The 26,298-nt window shown below is 38.1% G+C and overlaps 1 pseudogene; it reads right to left on the bottom strand.

The window, feature by feature from the left end:
• Positions 1–12,695: 12,695 nt before the first annotated feature.
• LOC107777271 (uncharacterized) lies at positions 12,696–21,154 on the bottom strand (annotated as a pseudogene).
• Positions 21,155–26,298: the final 5,144 nt, after the last annotated feature.

Raw genomic sequence — 26,298 nt, 5'->3', positions numbered from 1 at the left:
ACATGTAAATTGTGGAAATTATAGGATTTTATTAAAAACCCTAGGTTTTGATAAAAATGGTATTAGACCACGAAAATGATTATGAAATTGGGTAAAAATTAGATATTTGTGTTTGTGAGGTTATGAGTAACATTTTTTTACAAAAATTTCTGGAATCTGAGCACGTGGGTCCAGGGGCAAATTTTAGGAATCTTTCAATTTGGGTTAGATAATGACTCTAATAGTTAAATTATAAACTTCTGAGCATATATCGATTAGTTTGTACAACCTTTGGCTATTTTCGGATTGCTCGACACTGATTTGAGCCTATTAGTGTGAATTATGGATCGGGAAAAGGACTTGGAAACGAGGTAAGTCTTTTGCCTAACCTTGTAAGAGGAAATTATCCCCGTAGGTGTTTCAAATAGTTATTTGCTAATAATTTTGGGTGCTACGTGCGCATGATGAGACGAGAGTCCGTACGTAACTAAAATCATGCTTATGCCCGGGTAGATTTAGGATCCTACCATGTATTACTTGTATTGTTTGCACCTAACTTGTTAATTTAATGATCAAAATTTATAATCAAAATTAGATAAAGAAATTTAAAGGACTAAGCTTCGTTACTTTGAGTTTTGGCAGAATATTTGACTGTTAGTGGAAATTATGCCTTCTTTGAGTATTAATCTTATGTAGTAATCCTTGATCAGAGTTTGTGGAGTTTTCTTTATTCCTGTGGATCAGTCGAACGCATCGACAGTATATTAGATGCATCTATGGTTCGCGCCGGCCGACCCTCGGCAGTATACACACTATTCTGGATCCGGTCGTACGACCTCAGCATAAATCGTGCGTGATATTGCTCGGTGTCTGATTATACTCGATATTTTTTCTTGGTCTGAGACTAGAAAATTACTTGGGGGTTCTTATGTGTTAAATACTTGGCATGTGATAGTCGGAGACTTTAAATTGATATTATGTTTAAGAATTATAAATTATTGTTTATTATCTCACTATTATTGATGTATTTCATGCCTACTTATGATTTCTATATTTTATTTATTGGCCCTTAGTAAGTGTCGATGTCGACCCCTCGTCACTCCTTCTTCGAGGTTAGACTGGATACTTACTGGGTGCATGCTCACGCTACACTTATGCACTAATCGTGCAAGATCTGAGGCTGGTGCATCTGGTGGCCACTCAGGCGCGTATCCCCGCTACCCGGAGACTTAGTGGTGAGTTGCTCCCTATGCTCTGTTCTGCAGCACTCCGAGTCTCTTCCTTGTTGTATTTATTTTTCTGTCTATCTTATTCCAGACAATAGTATCGAAGATTTTGTATATTCTACTAGTTTGCTCGTGCACTTGTAACATCGGGTTTTGGGAAATTCTAGTAGATATTCATGATTTTTTATTATTAATGTAATGACCCAACCGGTCATTTTAACTTTTAGAACCTTGTTCCCTAAAATAAAATTTTTCGTATGTGTTTTTAATGATTATTGACTTGCGGGGATGGTTGGTTCGGGATTTGGAAGCGTTTGGGTTGAAATCGGAACTCTTGGTTCCTTAAGTTAGCCTTAAAAGTCCAAGTTTGACTTCGGTCAACATATTGAGAAAACGACCCCGAAATTGAGATTTGAGGGTTCCAATAGCTCCGTATGGTGATTTTGGACTTAGGAGCGTGTTCGGAATTTTATTTGGAAGTCCGTAGTTAAATTAGGCTTGAAATGGCTAAAACAAGAATTTAAGTTTGGAAGTTTGACCGGGGAGTTGACTTTATGATACCGGAGTTGGAATCTAGTTTTGAAAATTTTTATAGCTCCGTTATGTTATTTATGACTTGTGTGCAAAATTTGAGGTCAATCGAACTTGAATTGATAGGTTTCGGTACCTAATGTAGAAGTTGAAAATCTTAAGTTTCATTAAGATTGAATTGGAGGGTAATTCGTAGTTTTAGCATTGCTTTGTGTGAATTGAAGGTTCGAATAAGTTCGTATGATGTATTGGGACTTGTTGGTATAATTGGTTGAGGTCCCGAGGGGCTAAGATGAGTTTCGGACGACTAACGGATCACTTTTGGCCTTTGGGAAACTGCTGATAGCTACTGGTATTTTTCTTCTGATTTCCTTATACGCGATCGTGTAAGTTGGTCTGCGATCGCGTAGAGTAATTTGGACAGAGGAGGATTTGTTCTACACGATCGCGTGAATTGGGTTGCGATTGCGTAGGCTTAATTTGGGCAGCTTGGAATTTGTTCTCTGCGATCGCGTGGACACGTCCGCGATCGCGTAGGTTGGGCCAGTGTGTGTACCGCGATCGCGTGTCATTATTTGCAATCGCGTAGGAGAAATTAAAGAGGAAGCTGGGCCACGCGTTTCTGCTACTCGATCGCGTGAAGAGGGATGTGATCGCGTAGAGTCGGAACCTTGTGCATCACGATCACGTGGCACTTTATGCGATCGCGTAGGGTTATTTTCTGGGAAGAAAAATTTGTGCTACGCATGTGGAAGTTCGCGATCGCGTAGAAGGAATCACTGGGCAGAGAGTTTAAGTTATAAAAATGGGACTTCGTCCCATTTTTCATTTTTAACGATTTGGAGCTCGGATTTGTACGATATTTGGGAGATTTTCAGAGAAAACAACGGGGTAAGTGTTCTTAACTCAATATTGATTAAATTACCCGAATCCATCACTGTTTTTATCATTTAATTGGTAAATTGAGTTGGAAAAAGTTTGAAAACACTCTTGGCACACACATTGGTAGAATTTGGTGTCTTATTATTTTCTTGGATTGAAATTTCTTCGATATTTGTTTAATTTATTAGTTGGCTTGCCTAGCTATAGTGTTGGGTGACATCACGACCTATAGGTGAAATTGGGTCGTGACAACATGGTATCAGAGCACTAGGTTCACGTAGGTCTCACAAGTTATGAGCAGGCCTAATAGAATCTTGCGGATCGGTACGGAGACATCTGTACTTATCTTCGAGAGGCTATAGGGTGTTAGGAAACTACCTTTCTTCATATTCCATCGTGCAATTGATGTAGTACTAAATATCCTTCTCTTATTCTCTCACAGATGGTGAGAATACGCTCTAATGAGGTTCTAGACCAGGAAGGAGCTACTCCCCCAGTTGCTAGAGGCCGAGGCAGAGGCAGAGGGAGGGCTCGAGCCCGTGGTAGAGGGCGAGGACATCCCAGGACTGTTCCAGTTATTCCACCAGTGGGTCCAGCAGAGGATCCCATTATTGTGGAGCAGGGTGAAGTACCTGTGGCAGAGCCAGCTCCGGTGAATTTCACATCTGCACCGGGATTTCAGGATGTTATGGGTTGTATGCTGCGATTCATGGACACTATGACTCGGGCCGGTTTATTTTCGGTAGACCCAGCCACATCTCAGGCGGGCGGGGAGCACAGACCCCTACTGTGCAGGCTCATGGACAGGCAGCTGTTGTATATCAGACCCAGGGTACACTACCCGTGGGTGGAGCCCAGCCAGTGGCAGCAGCTACAACTGAGCCTAGGCCAGCTGCAGCCGTTGATCTGCAGAAACTATTGGACAGATGGACTAGACTACATCCTCCTGTCTTTGGGGGTGAGCGACATGAGGATCCCCAGGATTTCATTGATCGGTGCAAGGATAGACTGTACAACATGAGGATATTGGAGTCTCATGGGGTAGACTTTGCTACTTTTAAGCTAGAGGGCAGAGCCCGTAGATGGTGGCAGTCTTATGTTCTTGGTAGACCATCAGATTCTCCTCCCATGACATGGGATAGGTTCACCCGTATCTTCCTGAACAGGTATATTCCACCCTCCCAGAGGGAAGAATTGAGGTTTCAGTTTGAGCATCTCCAGCAGGGTCAGATGTCAGTGACCGATTATGAGGTGAGGTTCTCTGAATTATCTTGCCATGCACTTATGATACTCCCTACTGAGGCGGAGAGAGTACGGAGGTTTGTAGCTGGTTTACATACTGGCATTCAGGCCACTATGGCTCGAGAGGTTGAGATGGGTACTTCTTATGAGCTAGTCGTGGAGATAGCCAGGAGGATTGAGGGTGTACGTCAGCGTATCCAAGAGCAGGTTACTATAGATAAGCGGGTTAGGTATTCTGGAGAGTTCAGAGGTGCTCCGTCTGGGGGCAGAAGTCAGTTCGTGAGAGGGCAGTCCAGTAGGCCCTCATATCCAGCACCACCACCTCCTCGAGGTTCTCCAGTACGACCTTATTTCAGTGCTATACCAGAGAGTTCTTATCTCCCACCAGCTATTCAGAGTTCTTTCAGTGGGTATTCAGGTCCCCAGGTCCAGACTTCTAGTCAATGACTTATTGCACCGCAAAGTTGTTATGAGTGTAGGGATCCCAATCATATACGGAGATTCTACTCCACGCTGTGGGGGTAGACCAGTGCATCAAGGTCAGTAACCTATGCTTACCGGACCAGTTTCTCCACCAGTAGTCCGACCACCAAGAGGTGGAGGACAGGTGGGTAGAGGCCGTCCTAGAGGTAGAGGTCAGCCAAGTGGAGGCCAGCCAGTTGGCGCTCCAGTTCGGTTCTATGCTTTTCCGGCCAGACCAGATGCAGAGGCCTCAGATGCCGTGATTACAGGTATTATTTCTGTTTGCGGCAAAGATGCCTCAGTATTATTTGATCCAGGATCTACGTATTCATATATGTCATCTCTATTTGCTCCATTCCTGGGTGTTTCTCGTGAGTCCTTGAGTACTCTTGTTTATGTGTTCACTCCTGTGGGCGATTCTGTTGTTGTGAACCGGATCTACCGGTCTTGTATTATTACATTCTGTGGTTATGAAACTAGAGCAGATCTCTTATTGCTCGAGATGACTGATTTTGAAATTATTCTGGGTATGGACTGGTTATCTCCATATCATGTTATTCTAGATTGTCATGCCAAGACTGTTACCTTGGCTATTCCAGCATTGCCTAAGTTGGAGTGGAAGGGTTCGTCTGTTAGTTCATTTAATCGGGTTATTTCTTTTATAAAGGCTCAACACATGGTTGAGAAGGGTTGTTTGGCTTATCTAGCTTATGTTCGGGATACTACTGCAGAGACTCCGGCTATTGATTCAGTGCCTGTAGTTCGGGAGTTCTCCGATGTATTTCCTTCAGATCTTCCAGGTATGCCACCTGATCATGGTATTGATTTCTGTATTGACTTGGCTCCATACACCCAACCTATATCTATTCCACCGTATCGCATGGCCCCGAAAGAATTGAAAGAATTGAAAGAACAGCTTGAAGAGTTACTAGACAAAGGAGGTTCGTCAGACCGAGTGTATCGCCTTGGGGTGCACCGTATTATTTGTGAAGAAGAAGGATGGCACAATGTGAATAAGTATTGATTATCGCCAATTGAACAAAGTCACTATTAAGAACAAGTACTCATTGCTGCATATTGATGATCGATTTGACCAGTTGCAGGGTGCTAGGATGTTCTCTAAGATCGACTTGAGGTCGGGGTACCATCAGTTGAAGATTCGGGATTCGAATGTTCCGAAGACTGCTTTCCGGGCTAGATATGGTCATTATGAGTTTCTGGTGATGTCTTTCGGTTTAAATAACACCCCGGCAGCGTTTATGGATCTGATGAACAGGATATTCAGGCCATATATTGATTCGTTTGTCATTGTCTTCATTGATGACATTTTGATCTACTCGCGCAGTAAGGAGGAGCACGAGCAACATATGAGAGTGGTGCTTCAGACATTGCGGGAACAAAAGCTATATGCTAAGTTCTGTAAATGTGAGTTTTGTCTTGGGGCATATTGTACCGGGCGAGGGTATTAAAGTTGATCCCAAAAAGATTGAGGCAGTTTAGAATTGGCATTGTCTCACTTCGGCGACTGAGATCGGGAGTTTTCTGGGTTTAGCAGTTTATTATCGTCGATTCATGGAAGGTTTTTCATCTATTGCAGCACCTTTGATCAAATTAACCCAGAAGGGTGCTCCGTTCCAATGGTGCGATGATTGTGAGGCGAGCTTTCAGAAGCTCAAGACAGCATTGACTACACCACCAGTGTTAGTATTGCCTTCCGGTTTGGGGATGTACACAGTTTATTGTGATGCTTCACGCATTGTTTGGGTTGTGTATTAATGCAAGAAGGGTGAGTTATTGCATATGCTTCACGTCAGCAGAAGCCCCACGAGAAGAATTATCTGGTACATGATTTGGAGTTAGCTGTGATTGTTCACGATCTTAAGATTTGGAGGCATTATCTTTATGGGGTGTCTTGTGAAGTTTACACTGATCATCGCAGTTTACAGCATTTGTTCAAGCAGAGGGACCTAAATTTGAGACAGCGCAGATGGCTTGAGTTACTAAAATATTATGATATTACTATCCTATATCATCCGGGCAAAGCAAATGTGGTTGCAGACACCTTGAGTAGGAAGGCGGAGAGTATGGGTAGTTTGGCTTTCATTTCAGTAGAGGCAAGACCATTAGCTTCGGATATTCAGTCCTTGGCTAACAGACTTGTGAGGCTGGATATTTCAGAGCCCAGCCGAGTACTTACATGTGTTGTGGCTCAGTCTTCACTATTTGAACAGAACAAGGCTCGCCAATATGATGATCCACACTTAATGGTTCTTAGAGAAATGGTATTACAAGGTGGTTCCAAGGAAGTTACTATTGGAGCAAATGGTGTTCTGCGACTCCAGGATCGTCTATGTGTTCCTAATGTGGATGGACTGAGGAAAAAGATCCTAGAGGAAGCACACAGTTCTCGGTATTCTATTCATCCAGGTACTACGAAGATGTATCATGACTTGAGGCAGCATTATTGGTGGCGGCGAATGAAAAAGGATATAGTTGAGTATGTAGCTAGGTGTCTGAATTGCCAGCAGGTTAAATATGAGCACCAGAGGACAGGTGGCCTACTTCAGCAGATGACTATACCAGAATGGAAATGGGAACGTATCACTATGGACTTTGTAGTTGGGTTGCCGCGGACCTTGCCGAAGTTTGATGCAGTTTGGGTCATTGTTGACAGGTTGACCAAGTCAGCACATTTTATTCCTATTGCGACTACATATACTTCAGAGAGGTTGGCCCAGATTTATATTCAGGAGATAGTTCGGTTGCACGGTGTGTCAATCTCCATTATATCAGATAGAGGCCCTCAATTTACTTTACATTTCTGGAGATCAGTACAAAGTGAATTGGGGACCCGGGTAGAGCTCAGTACAGCCTTTCATCTGCAAACCGACGGGCGATCAGAGCGAACAATTCAGATTTTGGAGGATATGCTCAGGACATGTGTGATTGACTTTGGAGGTCAGTGGGATCATTTCTTGCCTTTGGCCGAGTTTGCTTATAATAACAGTTACCAATCCAGCATCAAGATGGCTCCACTTTAGGCTTTATATGGTCAGCGATGTCGTTCGCCCATCGGGTGGTTTGAGCCCGGTGAGGCTAAGTTATATGGTACTGATTTGGTGAAGGATGTCTTGGAAAAGGTAAAGTTGATTCAGGAGCGACTTCGTACAGCACAGTCCAGACAGAAGAGCTACGCAGATCAGAAATCGTGTGATTTATCATTTATGGTAGGTGAAAAAGTTCTCTTGAAGGTTTCGCCAATGAAGGGAATTATGAGATTTGGGAAGAAGGGCAAGCTGAGCCCAAGATTTATAGGTCCATTTGAGGTGTTGAGACGAGTTGGGGAGGTTGCTTATGAGCTTGCATTGCCTCCCAGTCTATTGGAAGTTCATCCGGTTTTTCATGTATCTATGCTCCGGAAGTATCATACCGACCTGTCACATGTGTTGGACTTCAGCACAGTTCAGCTAGATAAGAGTTTGGGTTATGAAGAGGAGCCAGTTGCCATTGTTGATAAACAGGTTCGCCAGTTGAGGTCCAACAGGATTTCTGCAGTAAAAGTCCAGTTGAGGGGCCAACCAGTCAAGGAAGCGACTTGGGAGGCCGAGGAAGACATGCGGAGCAAATATCCACACTTATTCAGCACTCCAAGTACAATTCTAAACCCGTTCGAGGACGAACGTTTGTTTAAGAGGTGGAGAATGTAATGACCCAACCGGTCATTTTAACTTTTAGAACCCCATTCCCTAAAATAAAATTTTTCATATGTGCTTTTAATGATTATTGACTTGCGGGAATGGTTGGCTCGGGATTTGAAAGTGTTTGGGTTGAAATTGGAACACTTGATTCCATAAGTTAGCCTTAAAAGGCTAAGTTTGACTTCGGTCAACATTTTGAGAAAACGACCCCGGAATCAGGATTTGACGGTTCCAATAGCTCCGTATGGTGATTTTGGAATTAGGAGCGTATTCAAAATTTTATTTGGAAGTCTGTAGTTAAATTAGGTTTTAAATGGCTAAAACAAGAATTTAAGTTTGAAAGTTTGACCGGGGAGTTGACTTTATGATACCGGAGTCGGAATCCAATTTTGAAATTTTTCATAGCTCCGTTATGTCATTTATAACTTGTGTGCAAAATTTGAGGTCAATCGAACTTGAATTGATAGGTTTCGGTACCTAATGTAGAAGTTGAAAATCTTAAGTTTCATTAAGCTTGAATTGGAGGATGATTCATAGTTTTAGCGTTGCTTTGTGTGATTTGAAGGTTCGACTAAGTTCGTATGATGTATTGGGACTTGTTGATATAATTGGTTGAGGTCCCGAGGGGCTCGGATGAGTTTCGGACGACTAACGGATCACTTTTAGCCTTTGGGAAACTGCTGATAGCTGTTGGTATTTTTCTTCTGATTTCCTTATACGCGATCGCGTAAGTTGGTCTGCGATCGCGTAGATTAATTTGGACAGAGTGGATTTATTCTACGCGATCGCGTGGATACGTCCGCGATCGCGTAGGTTGGGCCAGTGTGTGTATCGCGATCGCGTGTCATTGCTTGCGATCGCGTAGGGGAAATTAAAAAGGAAGCTGGGCCACGCGTTTGTGCTACGCGATCGCGTGAAGAGGGATACAATCGCGTAGAGTTGGAACCTTGTGCATCGCGATCGCGTGGCACTTTATGTGATCGCGTAGGGTTATTTTCTGGGCAGAAAAATTTGTGCTACGCGATCGCGTGAGGAAGTTCGCGATCGCGTAGAAGGAATCACTGGGCAGAGAGTTTAAGTTCTGAAAATAGGACTTCGTCCCATTTTTCATTTTTAACGATTTGGAGCTCGGATTTGGATGATTTTTGGGAGATCTTCAGAAAAAATAACGGGGTAAGTGTTCTTAACTCAATATTGGTTAAATTACCCGAATCCATCACTGTTTTTATCATTTAATTGGTGAATTGAGTTGGAAAAAGTTTGAAAACCCTCTTAGATAGATTTGAGGATTTGAGGGCCGAATTGTTATCGGAATTTAGTAATTTTGGTATGTGTAGACTCGTGGTTGAGTGGGCGTTCATATTTAGTAACTTTCACCGAATTCCGAGACGTGGGCCCCACAAACGATTTTTAAATTAATTTTGAACTTTTATTGAAAAATGTAGTATTTTCTTATAGAATTAATTCTTATAATTTTTAGTGACTGTATCGAATTATTTTGGCTAGATTCGAGCCAGACAGAGTTGGATAATCGTGGAAAAGCCTTCTAGTGGATTAAATTGGAGCAAATTAAGGTAAGTCTCTTGTCTAATCTTGTGAGTGGAAAATTACCCCATAGGGATTAAATTAAATAATTGTTGCTAATTGCGGGGGGCTACGTACGCACGAGGTGACGAGAGTCCGTGCGTAGCTACTATTAATGCTAAAGTTCGGGTAGTTTAGGACTCAGAGTATGAATTACTTGTGTAAATTGTATCCTTTATTAATTAAATTATTTGATGTATATATTGTGAATTGTTATGAAAGGTAGTAAAAGATGAAATTTTCATATGCTTAGTTTTTGTTTAGATTAATTAATTGTCGAGATAAATTGTTATCCTCTCGAATAAATTTTTCAATAAATACTCTCATTCCGGAGGTACATAAGAAAATGTCCCCCTTTCTTGTGGAGCGGGCCGAACGCCTCGGCAGGATAGATGCATCTATGGATCGTGCCGCACGTCCCTCGGCATTGTACACGAAACTCTAGATCGGGCCGTACGACCTCGGCAGAAATCGTGCTTAATAATAATTATTATTATATAATACTTGAATAGTTTATTACAGCTTATAAAGCTATTTGATAAATTGAAAATTTATTGAGATTAAATTGCAGCTTGTAAAGCTATTTGATAAATGAAAATTTTTTATTGAAATTAAAGGATTTAATTAATAGATTGGAAATTATTGCATTTGAAGGATTTTTATTATTTCTGCTAATTGAATAAATATATTATTAACTCTGTGAATCATGTTGATTTGAATAATTATAATTTATTCCATTTATTATTGTTGACCTTTAGTGAGTGTCAAAGTCGGTCATCTCGTCTCTACCACTTCGAGATTAAGCTTGATACTTACTGGGTACACATTGTTTACGTACTCATGCTACACTTGTTGTACTTTTTGTGCAGGATCTGAGTCAGATACTAGTGGAAGACCTATCATCGCACATCCTCGTTATCCAGGGGCGTAGTGGTGAGCTGCCTTTCTGAGCCGTCCTGCAGCTACCAGTGCCTCTTCTTGTATTATTTTTATTCTGTCTATTTTCATTTCAGACAGTATTTGGAGTTTTGTATAATCTACTAGATGCTCATACACTTGTGACATCAGGTCTTGGCACACACATTGGTAGAATTTGGTGTCTTATTATTTTCTTGAATTGAAATTTTATCGATATATGTTTAATTTATTAGTTGGCTTACCTAGTTATAGTGTTGGGCGCCATCACGACCTATAGGTGAAATTGGGTCGTGACAATTATATTCACTACTTCACTCTTATATTTATCGTACGCTTTATATTACTACGGTCACCTACTATTTATTTTTTTATTAAAAAATTAATGACTTTAAAAATATTTAAATGAACAATTAAGTGGATAGTTCCACGTTGACTTGTCTAGCAGCGACATTGGGCGCAATCACCCCTATAGTAGAAATTGGGTGGTCACATATTTTACCAAAATCTTCTTCGTCATTCCTACTAACATCGGAAATATATTGACGTTCCCTTTTCCTTTAATCTTCTATACCAACTTCTATTTCTGTTTATTGGGTTGAGTTTTTGTATTAGAAGAAATTTAAAAGTACAACTTTGATTTATAGTTGGCACTGTTCTTGAGGGTAGAATTTATTTTTAACAATTTACACCACGTGGAAAAACTACTATCCTAAAAATATTAGCGCACAATCATTTTACTTTTTTTCTTTATTTATAAAAATCTCTTGCATCATTTCACATATATATGCAATCATCTTGACCTCGACAAACAAGTCAACTTACAATAAATCACATTGATCATTTACATAACCTTGTACTTTATTCTTTCGAGTATAATCATTTACTCAAATCTTTATCTTAATAATATTGATATTATTTTATAAAACCATATAATGCATGAATCGACATACATGTGCAATGCACGTGTCGAGAAACTAGTCTAATATTAATTATATCAAGATCAAGAATATACGTATATTTATTGGCTTGAGAATTTATTTTATTAAGTCAATATAAAATTTAGGCGAATTTGCATATATACTTAGTTTTGGGGTCACTATTGAAGTTATACTCGTATTGCACAAAAATTTGTAAGTTTAGCCATCTTAGGATTAACTTTAGACGTCTGAAGTTGAAAAAAATCACAATCTGAAGTTGCAAACTTAAGATGCATTTAAGACTGTTTTAATCTGAAGTGCGACTAATTTTTGCATGCACTTGACACTTTTTTAGTTTGAAGTGCAAAACTTGCACTTAAGATGCACTTAAGACTTAATTGGTCTAAAGTATAGCTATTTTTTGCATGCATTTAAAAATATTTAGTCTGAAGTGCAAATTGCCCAGAAACAAAAATTTATTCTTCGAATTTCAACAATCCAACACACAATTCAAGACCCAAATCTACTCTAAATGAGCCCAAATTTAAAAACATAACTTTTAAATATCATAAAAAACAAATCTCAATCATTAATTTGTCAAAACAACAACAAATCTAACAAAGGAAAAATCTAATGATACTCATTATGATGCATACTCAGTCGCTAGTTGTAGTATTAATCAAGAGTAATGCAAAGGGAAATTAACGTTTGATAACAGCAATTATAATTCTAGAGCAATGCACAATTCCTTTAACAGTACCCTTTTTTTTTTTTTTAGAGAATGTTAATAAATTCTAAAATTCATTTTGCCGTCCAGTAGCGACGCCTTATAATGCAATCGCATTCTCTGGTCCAATTGATGTTTTTGTTTCTGAACTAAACGACTGCTAAGAATATTTGTAACACCGCTTTCCTTGATCAACATACTGTCATATAAATCCACGTTTAAGGAATATTCCCTTTAAATTTATCCTCATAACTTCTCCTGACAAACTGAGAGTGCATTCGTGATGCCTCTCATCTACATCAGAGATGAACTTTTAATTGCATATAAATGCCGTGAAGATCAAATTTTCTTATCTAAATAGATTTATTTACTAACTTCAAAGATTTTAAATTCGTGATTTGAAAGAAACTTTTCTGATGAATGGTTTCTCTACCTGCAATACGTAGGTATCCTGCTCTAATAGCCTTTCTCCAACCGCATCCTTGACAACTTCTTAAACCAAAGTGAACAAAAGAATAAACAAAAAGTATGAATTCAAACTGTTAACTTCAGCTTCTCCATTTTGCTTCTTTCAAAGTCGACAGTAAAACCAATAAATGTCAACTGTTCACTGATCGCCACAATCTACAAATGTATTTTTTTTTTTTATACCTAACTAAAGCAGTGTCTTGAATCCCCGAAACTTACAATCTCACATCTAGAACTTCTTCTTGTCTACAAGGCAAAACATCCAGCATAGTTTTACAATAACATCTATCAGGTAATCAAAATTAAGCAAGCATATCACTGTTTTGCAGTTTCAAAGTTCCACCCATAGGCAACAGAAGGTTACAAATTTTAACTACAACTTCATGAATCCACACCTAGTTCCCAAACCTGCTGGTAGCTTCCTCATATCAGAAAAGGTAGTACCTCCTATTCAAATCTCACCAAGATACATCTGTCTATCACTACTGCAAGATCCCACAATTGGTTCATTAGGATGAAAAACACATTCATTAACAGATCCAGTGTGTCCAGGGAGCTTATACAGAATGCGCCTAGATGTCGTATCCCAGATATAAACCATGCGATCAGAACTCCCAGCTGTTACCTTACTTCCATCAGGTGACCAGCTACATTTCATCAGGTTCTTTTCAAAATTGTGTTGGTGGCCTTCCAAGATCTTAACACAGCGATTTTGGGGGGCATACGGACGCATGTCCCATATGCGAAGTGTGCAGTCCATGGCATTAGTAAGAAGATAAGACCCATCAGGACTCAGCTGCATACCAGTTATAGTATCCTGATGGCCCTGAAGAGTCATAGTTACTTCACACCTTCGCAAATCCCACACTTTCACATCATTGTCAATACCACCTGAGTAGATTTTATCGGAGGCATCAGAGAAACTGACGGCAGTAATTTGAAATTTGTCTGGAAATGTCTGTATGGCTCCTCTTTGGCGCATATCCCAAAGTTTAGCAGTGCCATCATCAGATCCACTGACAATAAGTGGAGGGCCCCTCCGAGCTGGGCAGCATGAATTCACAAATGAGGAATGTTCGGCCATTTTTTTAATCTGTTTGCCTGTTTCTACATCCCACGCCCTAACAGTCTTATCGGGGCTGGCTGATACTATTGTCGATCCATCAGTAGTCCATTGAACATCAAGAACTGCATTTTTGTGCCCTTTCAAGACCATAAAATTCTTGCAATCACCATGTACATCCCAAAGAAAGATTTCTTTATCATGTGAACCAGATGCAATGGTTGTCCCTGCTGGATTGAACTTCATGGTATACACAGCACTTTGATGTCCAGTAAGCAACATAATTGGTGACTCCAAGCTTGATGTCCGTGGTTTTCCATTTGGTCCAAGCCCTTGAGGACAGCTAGGAGGCACAGCAGACAACCCCATTGGCCTTGGTCCAATAACTGACAAAGCACTTTCAGTTTGCATTTTGCCTTCGCTTGCACCTGAAAAGTTTCTAGAAAATTCAGCTAACCAATGCAAAAAATATAATAGAAACATAAGCTACAGATACAGAAGTACAAAGTTATTATAGAGCTCCTTGCCCAGACAATTTGATTATCTGTTAGAGCGCGCGCGGAGGAACAAAGGGAAACAAACACACACACACACACACACACACACACACATACATATCCCAAACAATACATTGAAGGATGTAGGTTAGCATTGTAGCCACATTTCAATTCTCCAAGATACCCCAGACAATACATGCCAGCACATTAAAGATGAGGGAGTTTTTTCTTTAACCCAAATTCCCCAATTTTCCAACTGCATTTTGCTCCCAGCAACATTTATCTCCAACCTCTCTCTACAACACTTCAGGCAAGCAACAGAGAGCAAAATCTCCAATGTCCATCATTTCTCAAATTCTACTAAGTCTTTAGTGCCTCTATTTTATATTCAGATTATGGTGTACATAATACTTTTTGCTTTCTGATTATGATGTCCAACAATTGCTCTGTTTGATTATTTCAGATAGATTTCAAACATCTCTTCTTCCCCATTTGGTTTATATTTCTCTTCAATCATTGAACAAATGCAGTATCAAATAAAATAAATCCACATCTTTATGGTTCTTTATTTGTCATTTTTTTTAATTTTTTACCAAACCCAGCAACACTCACTTTGTCAAGAATAAAAAGAACAAAGGTGGAGGCTGTCGGAGAAGAAATTTGGGACTGGGTTCGCTGGAGTTTAATCAGAATGGGAGAGAAACACAACGGAACTACGGAAGGAGAGGAAATTTAGGGATTTGGATGAAAGACAAAAATGCCCTAAACTTTAATGTGCTGGCATGAATTGTTGGGGGTATTTGGAGAATTAAAATCTGAGTACAATGCTGTTCACTTTTTGATTCATTAAAATACCCTCTGTCACTTATTTAATCCGTAAATAAATCTTGGAGCTTTTTGTCTTTGTATACTAATCAGAAAAATGCAGTTCATCTTTTGCCTGTATAATTGCAGCCCTTTTTCCCATTGCACATCTTGAAGGCAACTAAACGCCCCAAGATATTCTTCAAGAATGAGATTTAAATCAAACCCATGCTGAATAGAATTTATGAATAATCTGTGTTTGGGTATTTTTTGTTCTTCGCAGGAAAAGAGCAAAAGAGAAAGGCAACTCAGTATAGTGAGACCTCAAATTCAGCCCTCACTACTTCATAACACTCTGTACTCTCAAATGAATTAAACCCAAAAAGCAGAATTAAAATTGTGACAAGCGGTAGTGTGTTCGATAGTCGTCAAATTTCTCTTCATATTTACCTTGCTACCCCATCAAAACGTACTGAGCTGATGAATACAGGAAGCCAACAAGCGGGGATTGTTGAACTTTGCCGGAGGTGGAGGATGACGAGAAGATTGAGGCAGCAGCCTGAAGGGTTGGGTTTGCTGCAGTTAATCTGGGAATAAAATGCAGATGGAGCAGAAATAAATTCGGGGATATAGGTAAAAGACAAAAAATCCCCTAAATATTCCTACTTTAAAGTGGTGGCAGGGGTACTTTAGTGAATCGAAAAGTGGTTACAATGCTAACTTACTACAGCCACGCAGTAGTAAAATGGGTACAATGCTAACCTACTACTTTCATGCTACTACATGAAGGTAGTAGGTTAGCATTGCACCCATTTTTTGTCTCTCTTAAATACCCTTTTACAATACATTGCCAACACAATAGTAAAATGGGTATTTTTGTCTTCCCATCTTAAGAACTAAACCTAACTTTTCTTCCTTCTCCATCAGTTTGCTTTCCAGCCATCCCCGCCTCCCCTCCTTTCTTTCAAACCCATATTGAAATTCAATCACAACCGTTGAAAATTTGACCCAAAAAAAAAAGAACACAGAAAATGATTCAAGGCCTAATGAATGATCATGATTATGGAAAGGAGACTAAACCCATTTGGCCATACACTAATGTGGTCTTTGGGGAAGTAATCGAAGAATTTGAGAAATTGGGGAAAAGGTTTAGGACGAATTGGTTTGCTTCAACTAAAAAAGAACCAGTTGGAGTACTTGAAAATGAAGCGAAGACCGAGCATGTTGGCAGACAATGCTTAATTTGTCCAGAGCCGAGATGAAGAGATGCACAGCTTCTAAATTTCAAAGCCATAATTTTTACTTTCTCACTTCGTCTTTATCAATAATGAACAGAAAGAAAAATTATCCAATTACATATTATCACAAGGTTTAATTAAGATCAATCTGATTTTAAACTCTAACCCTGATTTACTATAATACTGGAAAATGAAAAATGTGAGTTAGCAAATGATCGATTCCTTGATTCTCAAATGTGATCTTCCATTTTCAAGAAGTCAAGCCTTCTTCTGTATTAGAATTTGAAGGAGTCTAAGGCCTCATTTGTTTGCACTTAATGGAGGTCTAAATCTTAATCATTCAGATCTCAGACATTAAGTCCGTATGTTTTTAACGTCTGGATCTTTATCATTCAGATCTTAATCATTAAGTGTGTTTGTTTTTTTTACTTCACAACCATTTAACGAGTCTGAATAGGTCTGTATGATTAAGATCTATAACAAAGACTTAATTTCATTAAGATGCTATCATCTACATTCATTACTAACTGCCGCTACCGCCGACCATTATCAACCACCATCACCACCATCCTCAACTATAGCCACCGGCCACCATTATCAACTACCACCACCATCCTCAACCATAGTCGCCACCACTACCACCATCCTCAACCATAGTCGCCACCACTACCACCACCCCCACCACCATTATCCTCAACCATAACCACACCCTCACCCACCTCAACTATCACCACCAACCACCAACCACCCTATCACCATCAATAACCATAGCCAGCACCGCCCACCTATATAAACTACCACCACCTATCATCACCTTTCTCAATCACAACTACAACCACAACCACCACCATCACCCACCATTATTAACTATCACCATCCACCACCACCATCATCAACCATAATCGCTATCGCTACCAATCACCGCTAGCTACTACCCAGAACCACCACCACCCACCGCTTCTAGTCGGCACTCCCAAGCACCTTCGTTAGTAATCACCACCACCAACTAACCCACATATATATATACATATATATATAGAGAATATAAGATTAATTAGTATTTTATTTGAATTTATGTTTTGTTAATTTTTAAATAAAGATAAATTATATATCTTCATATGTTTAAAAAACAAACAGTCTGCATCGTTTAGTATTCAGATCTTAAAACACATGTTAATATTCATATGTGTATTCAGATTCAGATTCCTTAATCTTAATACACATCCTGATATTCAGATATGTATTCAGATTCAGACGTTTTAATCTTAAAAAAAACAAATGAGGCCTAAGAGCCAAACTGTGGAGATAAAATTCAAGTTGGGAATCATAGAGAAAGAATTGGAGAAATTTAAAAAGACCAAAAAGCCCCTAAAAATTCGATATTTAATGTGCTGGCAGAGGTAGTATGGAGAAACCAAAAGTGAGTACAATGCTAGCCTACTTTTTTTTTAAGAGACCAAAAACTTTCTAAAAAGTGTTAAGTGTTGTACCAATCTCCAATTATACAAAAGAGGGGCCAAAATCAAAAGTAAAAACCATGAGCATACAACTAGAAGCTGAAAAACAGACAACTGTTAGCCTACTACCTTCATGTAATTTGGAGAAGCCAAAATATCTTCCAATACTATTTAGAAACAAAATCAGAGGCTTCAATGTGAGAGATATCTCATAATACATTCGAGACTAACGGGAACAAAAAGATAAATCAATGTTTTGCAATCCATGTTGGACAAAGACCACAGGCCTACACATTTTTCCCTTTGATCAAATAGGCTAGGACAAAAGAAAAGATTCAATAGTCATATTTTTTTTATAACTGTGGTGTCTGGGCTAGCTTGCGTGCATCTCGACTAATTTCACACCAGCACAAGTATTAGGTAATTCTACCCACTAAGGCTTGGACAGATACGAAAAAATCACCTGGTGTTTTTATCTCCACTGGGATTTGAACCTGAAACATCATAGTTCTCCACCCACTTCATTGACCACTAGGCCACACCTTTGGGTGCAAGCTCCAACAATCAATTACATGTTTCCCTTAGGTTAAGGGGCACAAAAAGATAAAATCAAACACTTCAAAGTCGATGGTGGACAAAGACCATAGGCCTATTTCCTTTTCATCAAATAGGACCAGACCAAAGAAAGAGCCCCACAATGGATTGCATGATTCTATTGATTGCTTTCCTCACAAAATTGACTAGTGTCAATGACATTCCAAAAGCATGTTAACTAAACTTTAAGAAAAGAAATAATACACTTGAATTAGGGGGAACAAAAAGATAAATCAATGTTTTGTAATCCATGTTGGACAAAGATCACAGGCCTACACATTTTTCCCTTTGATCAAATAGGATAGAACACAAGAAAAGGTCCAATAATCAATTACATGTTGAAATCAACAATAATCAATTACATATTTCGCGTTGGTCAATTAGAGATTCAGGGGCACAAAAAGATAAAATCAAACATTTCACAAAGACCACAGGCCTTTACGTTTCCTTTTCGTCAAATAGGACAGGACTAAAGAAATAGCCCAGCAGTAGATTACATGATTCTACTGATAGCTTATGAATAAATTGACTAATGTCAACAATGCTCAAAGACATTCCAAAAGCATGTGAACTAAACTTGATTAAGAAAAGAAGCATCTTATAAGGATATATGATCTTGATAAGCTAATAAATTAGTTTTCACATACTCCATCAGTAAAGAAATAAGGAATCATCAATCTAATGACTATTTTAGACAAATATTGGGTAAATTTAAAATGATTTTCATAACCTAAGAAGATTATGTTATCATACCCTAAGATAATTATGTCATCATACCCTAAGATAACTATGTTATCATACCCTAAGTCTCTGGTGCTCTGGGTGTAACCTCTATGTCAGAAGTAGAATGACCACTATATATGTACTTATGCAACACAAGTAGTTACAGCTAACTCAGTTTCTCTTCTTTATTTTCTGTTTTCCTCTTTTCCCACATCTATGGAACCATTTACAGTGGGCAATCGAGGAACCAAAATGCTAGTAGACACATACTAGCAAGCACATACCTAGATATTTCTGGATGGCAACATTGCTAAATAGATGAACAAAAGCTCTAGGTGTTTTATTAACAATGCATCAGGCAACGTCATCGCTACTTATATCAAGCTCATTTGGAAACAGTGTGATTGTTTCCAACAGTTTACAGTGGGCAATCGAGGAACCAAAATGCTAGTAGACACATACTAGCAAGCACATACCTAGATATTTCTGGATGGCAACATTGCTAAATAGATGAACAAAAGCTCTAGGTGTTTTATTAGCAATGCATCAGGCAACGTCATCGCTACTTATATCAAGCTCATTTGGAAACAGTGTGATTGTTTCCAACAGTTTATCACCCATTTAAGCATTTTTTCACTTCAATATATTTTGCATGTTGAACAGGAAAAATGCATAAATGGGTGAAAAACTTCAATTTTTTTCCACTTCAATATATCGGATGGAATCGTATGATTTGATGGGATTTGAACCATACCACTCTGTTTATTTCTAAAAATCCAAATCTTACTGGCTGTCTATTAAAATGTTTATTTTTCACTAGCAACTGACCCATGATAAGGAGTGTATGTATCAATGGGATGAAATGTGCCTAGAGGGGAGTCAGAGCACAAACACAATGAAAAAATTGACAAAGCTACTATTGCAATGTCTGTAAAATTAACTTATCGAGAAATTCTTTCGTAATAATTGCGCATTGACCGACACAAATCGACAAAGTAGTCCTTTTGGAGGCCAACAAACACTTTGAAGGGGCCACAACCTTTTAGTACACCAAAAATCTACTCAAGGTGCGACCACTCAATATATGGATCAGAAGAACATACATTTTTTCCTCTTAATGAGAGACAAATGAACATACATAGTTTACCCATTATCATTAAATATCCTAATCGCAAAAGCTCATCCATATAAATCCTACTGACTTTGCGCCCAAAAGATAAAAGAAGAAACATAGATTAACAAATTCTTCATTGCCGAAGCTTCTTTTTCCCCAGATTTAAGTCCACGGGATACACTTTTACCAACTTTAGTTTCTGTAATTTCCTCATCAGTCATCGCATGCTACTACCCTTTTTCTTTTAGTCTCTTAAGAGAAAGTAAATCAGCATTAAGTAAACTATCTATAAAAGATTTAGATTAAACAAAGAGCTCTAGAAAATTTAATATTTTAAATTATAAAAAAAAATGATAGTCCACCATTTCCAACTCTAAAACTTGGTGGACAATAGGCCCATCCATCTACCTTCTCCACTTGGATCACCAGCTAGGGTTTCAAACTTTTCATGTGCACCTACTGCACTACCTTTTTCGTTTACCAAATCCCTGGGGCTCTAACAAAGTTAAAACATTCTAAATAACATTTGTAAACTACCCCTCCCCTTTACAGCTTCACTAAGCTTATCATTCTATCCCTTACCACTTGACTCTTAATGAATTTTTCACATTTCACTTCTTTAAAAGTATTCTTTTGTTATGTTGTAATCTTATACAGTAGTACTTTTCTTATTTATATCAATAAGCAAAAAGCAAAATGGACTAGGGCAAACGAAGTAACTAGTTAGTAGACGAGAAAGTTAGTGGTTACGGGAGATATTTCAGTACCACTAGAGAAAAGGAATTAGGGTTTAAGGATTTTTGGCACATGAGAGAAAGAGATGAGGAAATCTAGAAAAGGGAACTTACAATGAAATCTCCGATGAGTTCGCCTGAACAAAGAGAGGGGACAGAGAGAAATAGAGCCAAAGTTAACAGAGGAATGTATTCAAGGAAAAATGAACTATTTGGGCCAAATCCTTCAATACAGACAGATCCAAGCCAATTCATTTATCACGTGCCTCTCACATGACTGATGTGCTCGCTTTTTTAGGTGATATGAACAAATTGGTTACCCATTTTTAGGACTACCATTGAATTTATATTCGTATTACACAAAACTTTATAAAATATACCCGCTTGGATTTGAATTTGTTCAGTCTCTTCAATACAAATTCAGAAATCAAATCTGAAGTTCTCATATCTTTCAACTGCAACTTCAGAAATTCAAATCTTAAATAGTTCAAGCTCTTCAAAACAATTTCAAATTTCGAATCTTAACTTCTTCTATCTTTTAATTTTTTTAATTGTAACTTCAGAAATTCAAATCTCAAGTAATTCAATTTTTCAAGATAACTTTAGACAACTTCATATTCAAAATTTGAATCTTAAGCAGTTCAATTTTTCAATACAACTTCAGACAACTTCAGATTCAATCAATCTTAGCTCCGATCATAAATAAGCAATGAGTCTTCAATTTTCTATAGCACATACCTCATTCTTTTTTAATTTTAGCTATGTGCTCATAATTTATTGAAGAAGAAGAAAAAGGATGAGGAGGACCGGAATAAGTTTAAGTACTGACAATGTATCAATATTTGTAAAACATTTAAAAATAAGGACAAAACTTACATGGATGTCAGGCGGAAGGATACCCAATGAAATTTCTTAATTTTTTGGGGTCTGATCTCTCGTCCTTTCTCTTTTATATCTGTGAAGGTATTCGATATTTGACAGTTTGTAATAAAATTAATGTATTAAACATTTGATATGACGACATTTCAGTTTGGAAGTTCAGGAACAAAAAAAAGTTGTCACCTTAAGTAGATAAGACGACAGATAGAAATTTTAAATGATACATAAATGAGGGAGACTCTCACTACCCGAAATCCACAGGGTCATGATGGCATCTAACACAACCCGTTAGGTAAGTCAAACATCAACTATCTAATTCCAATAAAATTTAATAAGGCAATTAATTAAAAATATATATATAAAACTAATACATTTTCCCCAAAAACTGGTAATACAAATCATGGGTTTCTAAGAATAAAGTTTACAAAGCTGAAATGAAATAAATACACGTCTGTTTGAAAAGTACATAAACAGAGTTTTACAGATCTAAAGCTACCACGAACAAGAGGCAGCTACAACCGGGACACAGGTACATCTTCAATCCAGCTCTTATCGATCACAGCAACATCAGCAGCCAACATCTGCACGCAAGGTGCAGAAGTACAGTATGAGTACAACCGACCATATGTACTCAATAAGTAACAAACCTAACCTTAGGTTGAAAGTAATGACGAGCTAACATAAGGTCGAGTCCAATACCAATATCCCACAACAGTTCATAACAACACAATACAAGTAATAAAAGATGTATCTCAGAAGTAAAATGCTCAGCTCGTTCACAGTTCCAGAAAATAGTCATGTTTTTCAAGTATCTTAGTGAAAACCCAATCTTTTACCGAAAATGTTAAAAATACAAGTAAGTTTGAAAACTCTAATTCTTCCGGATATCCTTTCCACAATAAATAAGATGTGTCATTTTCTTTCCAGATAGCAAGTGTGGAATACCTTTTTATGCCCACATATCAATGTATGTAAAAGTCATGAATGACGTGATACCGTACAGCATGAGGAAAAATGCATCTTTATACCTATATGTCATGTGTGCATGCCAATGCCATGTATCTCAGAGATTAATCATGTACTCACACTCTCAGAGTACTCAATCTCACTGTCTCACACTTTCCTCTCATCGTGCTCAACCACTCGGTACTGTATATGGCCCATACGGCCCAGGGAAGATCCATCCCGGAATATATACATCACTGACCATCAGTCACTCAGTATCGAGGAAGGCCAATCCGGCCCGTGGAGAAGATCCATCTCCAGGTATAAAATGCTTCGGACAAGATCCATATCCAGGGAAGATCCATCCCTCAATAATATCAACCGCGCTCACTGGGGGTGTGTAGACTCCAGAGGGGATCCTACAGCCCAAGCGCTATAATCCGCACGGACAACTCACGTGCCATAATATCAATATCTGGAATCGCACGGACAACTCACGTGCTGCACAGACTACTCATGTGCTATAGTGACAACATCCTCACAAACAGGTCCCGGCCTCACTCAGTCATCAATCTCTCTAGTCCCACTCACGGGCTCACAATGTCATGAAACTAGCCCGACAACAACGATATGATGTATCAATAAATAACTGAGACTGAGATATGATATGAATACATGAATATGACTGAATACGAAATATCAATGAAATCAGAGAGATGGCAGTAAGAAACGACCACTATGGGTCCAAACAATATCGGCATAAATCCTAAACATGATATCTAGCATGATTGTCAGCTCAATTACTTTATCACATGGTGAAAATACGGATATCAACAAAATAGGGCCACTATTTAGTGCCATGGAAATAACAGAGTCCCAATTCACATGGTGCACGCCCACACGCCCGTCACCTAGCATGTGTGTTGCCTCAACACAAATCACATAACATGTATTTCGGAGTTTCATACCCTCAGCACTAAGATTAGAAGAGTTACTTACCTCGAACAAGCCAATACCAATACCGAGCAAGCCAAGCGGTGCTCCAAAGTTGCCATCCCGCGCGTTCCGACCTCCGAACGGCTCGAAACTAACCAAAAACAACTCAAGTACATCAAACAATGTTAAAGGAACCAATCCCGATCGAAAAAGATCAAATCTTGAATCAAAAGCCCAAAATCGGCCAAAAGCCCAACCCGAGCCCGCACCTCGGAATCCGATAAAATTTATAAAATCCAACAACTCATTCCATTACGAGTCCAACCGTACTAGTTTCATTCAAACCCTACTCCAATTCGATGTTCAAAACTCATAAATTTATATTATGAAACTTTAGGCCAAAACCCCCAATTTTCTCTTTAAAATTCACAATTCAATTACCAAAAACGAAGGTAGATTCATGGAATAAGATCAAAACCAAGTGTAGAACACTCACTCCAATCCTTGTGATGAAAATTGCTCCAAAAGTCGCCTAAACCGTGCTCCAAAATTCGAAAATGGGTGAAAAATCGCGAACCCTCGAACTTAAAAGGTTCTGCCCAGTCAATCCGCATCTGCGGACAGTATTTGCGCACCTGCGCCTCCGCTTGTGCAAGCAAAACATCGCATTTGCGGACTTCACTTGCCTGCCCAGTTTGCGCATCTGCGAGGACAACATCGCATTCGCGAGGCCGCATCTGCGGGAAAGACATCGCAGATGCGAAAATCCTCAACTTCCAGCCATCTCGCTTATGTGCCTAGTGCCGAAACATAGCAAATCAATCCGGAATGACTTCAAATTTTGCGCACAAGTCCCAAATAACATAACGAAGCTATTCTAATTCCCGGAATCACAATCCGAATCTGCTATCAAGAAGTCCACTCCCGGTCAAACTTTCCAAAAATTCTATTTTGCCATTTCAAATCGAATTCCACGACGGACCTCTGAATCATAATTTGGACGCGCTCCTAAGTCCAAAATCACCCAACGGAGCTAACAGAACCATCAAAACTCCGTTCCGGGTTCAAATTCACAAAAAGTCAAACTTGGTCAACTCTTCCAATTTAAAGTTTCGACAATGAAATCCATTCTTCCAATTCGATTTCGAATAACTTGAAAATCAAAACCGGCGATTCACATAAATCATAATGCATCATACGGAGCTACTCATGCCCGTAAGCTACCGAGTAAAGTGCAGATGCTCAAAACGACCGGTTGGACCGTTATAGATACAATGCCCAGTTGCATTTAGACGAAGCAAATTTGACAGAATATTTAATTAGAACATTATTTGCCTTCCCTTGTATTAAAAAAGGTAAACTTTGAACTGTTACTATTCCATGTAAGCATTCCATATTGACTTATTCTCGCTATATATATGACATAAACTCGCTTTCGAATTAAATAATTTACATTCTCTACGTAAACCATATCTGGATATGTATTAAATCTCGTTAAGTCATGGGTTATTTCTCTAAACTGCCATATTATATTATCACATTTGACGATGTGTCTGCATTTTCCTTTGGGAACTTGATATAACCGTCACAATTTAAAAGAAATATAATAAATTCGTAGCATGAAATCCAATATTACAGTTGTGGCAGGAAAATATTTATATTTGTAGCACATAGTTCCATTAAAATAGGAATATTAATTATTAATCTCTAAACATAAGCAATTTGAATGGAAAGTCAATAATTCTTTGTATAAAAATCATGCCTTTTTTTTTTCTCTTTATCTATTAGCTTTCCTTCTTTTTCTTCTTCTTCTTAATTTTATTTTCTGCCGAAGCCAATATATTTTCTAAATTTATTCCATTCGTTTTCTTTTTAATTATCTTTCTTAAGTTTTTCTCTTCCTTCTTTCTTCCTTTCTTAACATAAAGATCTTACTTCGATAATAATATACGTTAATATATACAAAACGTATATAAAAATATATATATTGAATTAACACATATAAAATATACAAAAAATATACATAAAAAATACATCTTCAATTAAGATGACACTTAGACATGTGAAATATACATAAAAAATATATCTTAAATTTAATTAAGATGGCATATAAATATACAAAAAACATATATATAAAAAATACATCCTTAATTAAAATGACATTTGACATATAAAATATATTTGAAATATACATCAAAATACATCTTAAAATAAGATGGCACTTCACAAATAAATATACAAAAATTATATACATAAAAATACATTTTGAATTAAAGTGATACCTGATATACAAAGTATAAAAGACGTATAAATCAATACATCTTGAATTTAGGTGGCATTCACATATGCATCGGATTTTAAAAAAATGGAGTGAAGGAGATGAATGTTGGGCTTAATTTTTGTAATATGTTAATAAAATAAAAAAAGTGCTTTTTAATGAAATAAACAATAAATGATGCTATTTTTTTTAAATAATAGTTAAAAAAGAATCGAGTGTGTAATTCCTTTGGTAAGTAAGAACATTAATGTATATTCATCTAACGCTTCGTATAACCCGCAACTAATAAATAAAAGACTTTATTTGCTCTTTAAGACGATTTACCTCCCATATCAATCAAATTAATAGTATAAATATCTCCAAATAAGTTTTTTATACCATTATCTTTTCTTATAATGTCAA

This window comes from Nicotiana tabacum, chromosome 21 (genome assembly GCF_000715075.1).
Source record: "Nicotiana tabacum cultivar K326 chromosome 21, ASM71507v2, whole genome shotgun sequence".
NCBI classification, from domain to species: domain Eukaryota; kingdom Viridiplantae; phylum Streptophyta; class Magnoliopsida; order Solanales; family Solanaceae; genus Nicotiana; species Nicotiana tabacum.
The sequence above is the reverse complement of the archived record's forward strand: the minus strand, read 5'-3'. Positions and strand labels throughout refer to the sequence as shown.